This window comes from Crocuta crocuta, unplaced genomic scaffold (genome assembly GCF_008692635.1).
Source record: "Crocuta crocuta isolate KB4526 unplaced genomic scaffold, BGI_CrCroc_1.0 scaffold113, whole genome shotgun sequence".
In the NCBI taxonomy this organism is placed as follows: domain Eukaryota; kingdom Metazoa; phylum Chordata; class Mammalia; order Carnivora; family Hyaenidae; genus Crocuta; species Crocuta crocuta.
Genome location: NW_027530368.1, coordinates 12,397,050 through 12,402,304, shown reverse-complemented (window position 1 = coordinate 12,402,304; position 5,255 = coordinate 12,397,050). Strand labels below are relative to the sequence as shown.

At 37.1% G+C, this 5,255-nt stretch overlaps 1 non-coding gene across 1 annotated transcript; it reads right to left on the bottom strand.

Moving 5' to 3' along the window:
- Nucleotides 1-1,625: 1,625 nt before the first annotated feature.
- LOC144233532 (U4 spliceosomal RNA) lies at nt 1,626-1,768 on the bottom strand. Its single transcript, XR_013335690.1, has one exon. It is a non-coding gene; the product is annotated as a U4 spliceosomal RNA (small nuclear RNA).
- Nucleotides 1,769-5,255: the final 3,487 nt, after the last annotated feature.

The window sequence follows — 5,255 nt, the reverse complement described above, 5'->3', positions numbered from 1 at the left end:
ATTTTGTATGAAATGTCATGAGTTCATCAGTGTGCTAAGGTACATTTATGGACTACCATAGTCACAGGCCTACAAGTTAACAATCTCTTTTGAAGATTAAATGTGCTTTATTAGTTGTGGTTTATCACCTACAAGAACCATCATCTTAATCTAGGCAACAATATTTTCTAGTGCCTAAAAAAGAAACTGGTGGGTGGGAGGGACAAGGAAAGGGGAGAATATGCGAAACTTTTTATCACAAAACACTGTGATCCACCTAGATATTTTATCATCAATCTTCTCTTCTTTAGCATGAATAATGATGACTGTAACATTCTACTTTGGGGTACTTTCTACTACCTCCTAAAAACTGTTCATACTTACCAACATGTGAATAGAATTATAAATGTTAGAAATTATTTTCTAGTTCAGCTTTTCTTTTTTTTATTTTTTGATGTTTTTATTTATTTTTGAGAGATAGAAAGACAGTGTGAGCAGGGGAGGGGCAGAGAGAGACGGAGACACAAAATCCGAAGACAGGCTCCAGGCTCTGAGCTAGCTGTCAGCACAGAGCCCAACGCGCAGCTCAAACCCACGAACCATGAGATGATAACCTGAGCCAAAGCCGGACACTCAACAGACAGAGCCACCCAGGCACTCCCTAGTTCAGCTTTTCAAACTTTAGCTTATATTAATAATATATATCATTTGCTAAACTAAATTTTAACAATTTTAATTAAAATAGGTGTTTATTAAGATCTTTTATCAGAGGGGCAACTGGGTAGCTCAGTTAAGCATCCAACTTTTAATTTTGGCTCAGGTCATGACCTCAAAGTTTATGAGTTTGAGCCCCACAATCAGCTCTGTGCTGACAGTGCAGGGCCTGCTTGGGATTCTTACTCTCTCACTATCTCTGCCCCCTCTGCCCCTCCCCGGCTTGCACTCTCTCAAACAAATAAAACAAAAAAGATCTTCTGTCAGATCTAAGCTTAGCACTTGTCTCTTTATAACATTAGATAGTAGTACCTTTATTATTATTATCCTCATTTCACAATAAGGAATTAAGAATTTATAAGCTAATTTGTCATAATTATCTAGTAAACAGGTGATAAAGAAAGACTCAAAGCCACATCAATCTGGTTTCACAGCCACACTCTTAACCACTATACTCTAGAGCAAGAGGAGATAAAAGTAAGACGATCTCTGTAGTTTGGGGGCAAACACCCTTTGACGTTCTGGTAAAACCTACAAATTATGCCTAAAATGGTACACATCAATACTTCCTTTATAATTTCATTCCCATCCACACACTCCCATATAAAAATTCCTGATATAAGGATTAAAAGTATACATCAATGATAAAAGGGGACTAAAATGGAAAATTGTAACTTCCACCAAGTACCACCAATAACTAGGAGGGTGAAACATTAAAATCATTTCTCTGAATTTCATTTTATTCAGTGGCATAGCACGCTGCCACCTCACCGTAGTTACAGCAAATACATTCAAAATTATGACTCAAATGCAACATTTCTCAGCAAATCCTTTAGGCTACTAACGTCAATTTTAAATCATGAACATTCGTATTAGGAAATATCCAATCATCTACTCTACCCATAAGGAAAAGAACAGAGGTGTTGGCAATCATTCCTAAAATTAGCCAAAAGTAATTCAGCTGGCTGAGCCTCAGAAAAGAGACACCAATAATGATGGCATGTAAGCTTTTAATCAGCAATAATTGCACCTCAGATAAACCTCATTGGCTACAATACTGCTACTGCGCAGAGCTTGGTATTTAAATTTTAAATAACTACAATCTATAATCTTTTGTAGAACAAATATGTGTACCAATTTTATTAACAAATAAGGAAAAAACATTAGAAAAAGAGATATTACCTAGAGCAAATGCTACTTGAAGATAAACTCTATGATCAGCCAGACTATGAACCTCAGGACATTTATTTACGTTAGCTGCATTTAATATGTTCACTAATCACTGCACACAAAGCTTCAAACATTCTTTACCCATAAGGAAACAAACTTTTTTACCCATAGAAATTTTAGAAGGACTAATGGGACAGGGACACAAGTAAAAAGAATTTTTAGCCATGACAGGCTAACACTGTGTTGAGAGAACAGGAATCTGCAAATTCCTGTTACAAAATTTTCATTTTATTTATATTATCAACATATATGTTTCTTAAAAATTAGACTAATACACCTATTTATTATGCAAATGGAAAAATAAAAAGTAGCTTCCACAAGGGTCAAAGCGTCCATTACCAAAGTACTGATTTTTAACAGATTATGCTTGTTATACGTCTCAATCTATGCCATAAAAATCCTTTCATCTCTCAAAATAATTATTATTAGAATTTCATTCACTCTTTTTCTAAATAATGAAAGAGGAGTTAAAGAAACTGATTTTTATTCTCATGTTTTACAAATAAAACCACTAGTGGCCTCATGTTTAAGAAGGGAAGAAAGGGGCACTTGGGTGGCTCGGTTGGCTGAACATCGGACCTCGGCTCAGGTCATAATCTCACGGTTCGTGGGTTCGAGCCCCACATCAGGCTCTGTACTGATAGCTGGCTCAGAGCCTGGAGCCTGTTTTGGATTCTGTATCTCCCTCTCTCTCTGACCCTCCCCTGCTCACGCTCTCTCTCTCTCTCTCTCTCAGAAATAAATAAAATATTTTTAAAAATTTTTTTAAATAAGGGAAGATTTAATAAATATTAACTGTCATTTAATGACCAAAGGTATACAATCCAACATCCTAAAAAGGAAGTTTTATGACAAACAATGCCCATTTAAAGTACAACTCAAGAAGTTAATCTTTAAAGTACTTAAAGATGCATACCTCTGTGTCCAGGAATTGATATAAGCAAATATTTTGAGAGTATGTTCCTTTCTGAGCTGCAGTCCATCACCGCCTTCTATAACTGATACTGAAATAAAGTAGAAAAAATACTTTTTAAAATTAGGAATAAATAACGATAAACCAGTATTAAAGTATTTAAATACTTTAAAGTATTTAAAGTATAAAACCAGTATTAAAGTATTTTTTTGTGTAAAATACTTACACACAAAAAAACAAAAAAACCCTAGATTTACAAATGCAAATATTTCAGATATTTTTTAACAGATGTATTGAAGGAGTGAGGGAGAAGACAGTTTGCCAGTTATTCTAATGTTGTCTCTCTACTTCAAATCCACCTTCTGTTCTATGCTTTGTGATGCTGGGGCTGGAACTCTGCAAGCTCTATTTTTCATTTCCAGCTGGCTTCCTGTTAAGATCTTCCTCCACTGCCTCACTGGCACCAAAAGACTAGAGGGCAGGAGGAGACCAGGAAATGTTAGCTTTCTGTACAGGAAACCATCACTCAGAAGCAGTACTGATTCCAAGGGGCAGCTTCCAAGACCCAATCTCATGGTACTACTGTCAGAGGTACAAGAAGTAGCCAAGCAGCATCTCTTAACTTTAAATCCAAGCTTCCTTCACAGGGCCCACCTCTACGTGATTTTAAGTGAATCTTAGATTCTGACAACCCTCTTCCTTTGTTTCCCTCAGGCTTCAGGGAAGATTGGCTGCTTCCTCAGTTATCGTAGTGGTTGTCATGTTGTCATGGTCATCGTCTTCATTGTTGTTGTCTTCCTCCTCATTATCTCTGGTCATCCTCCTGGTTCCATTCATTCTTTAAACCTCTAACCTTTGTGTAAGCACTTCTCTTTAATAAATACCCCCTCCAATCCCCTAACAGGACCTTGACTGACATACTGGCATTTCATATACAATATATACAACTATAAAAGTAATCAAGAAGGGAAAAATGTTTTCAAAAACTACAGTTTGCCTAGTGGTCCAAATAAGTCTTCTAATGTAAGATGTTTAACTGTACAAGATTGAAGTCAGCAAACTTTTTTTAATGGGCAAGAAAGTTAAGTATTTTAGACTTTGCAGGCCATACAGTTTCTTTCACAACTAAGAGGCTCTGCCACAGTAACTTGAAAGGAGCCACAGACCATGTGTAAACAAAGGAGCATTGGTCATGTTACAAAAACAAGCAGCTGGCAAGATGTGGTACACCGGGCCACAGTTTGCCAACTCCATTCTAGACAAAGTCCAACAAGTACCATCACCCTTGGCATTTAAGTCTTCACTGTATCTAAAAGTCATATATTCATTCGGTTAATATTTTTTGAGCACTGTATATGCTCACTAGTAAATATCCGAAGGTAAACGAAATGGTAACAGTTCCCACTTCATGGAACTTAGTCTAGTGATGAAGAGTAAAGACAAAAAGAGGTGAATAAGTAAAACTATTCACACATATTGTGATAAATGCTAAGAGAAACCAAGTAGGATACTGTGTATCAAAGAATAAGCATAACCCACCTCAGAATGGGGAAGTCAAGAAGAGATTCTCTTAGAAAGTGATTTATAAGCGAAAACTGGATGTTAAGAGTTCAGAAATAAAAAAAAGAAAAAGAAGTGAAAGCAGTATGTGTAAAGAAGTTCATGTTTGTTTAAGTTTATTTCGAGAGTATGTGCACACAGGAGGGAAAGAAATGGGGGGGGAGGGGAGGAGGGAGGGAGAATCCCAAGCAGACTCCACATTGTCATCGAGGAGAAGCCCAACACGAGGCTCAAAATCAAAAACCTGGAGATCATAACCTGAGCCGAAATCGAGTCAAGAGCTCAACTGACAGAGCCTTCCAGTGACTCCAAGAAGTTCATGTTTAAAGAGAATCCCAAGATGATGTGAAGGGAGATCCAAATAAGACTACTGTGCACAGATCCCAAGAACACTAGTTCAAATAGGATCAAGAGAATAAAAGGACCAGGGTGCCTGTGTGGCTCAGTCGGTTAAGCCTACGACTCTCGATTCACACACAGTTCCTGGGTTTGAGCCTTGCACTGGACTCTGCACTGGCACCTTGAAGCCTGCTTGGGATTCTTTCTACCCCTCTCTCTGCCCCTCTCCTGCTCATGCTCACTCTCTCTCTCAAAATAAACATTAAAAAAATTTTTAAAGACAGAATAAAAGGACTGTAGATAAGATGGTTCAGAAGGCAGGGGATTAAACATATACTTTGCATATAATTTAGTCTCTTGAAGATTTTGAAAACATCTCAGGCTTGCATGAGTAGACAAACTCATGCATACAAACTGGCAACTACTAATCATAAGAATGAAAGAAACTGTACAAGAAATGTAACTACAGTATACTACCTGGCTCTCAAGAGTGAGTATTTACATGATCCTAATAATATAA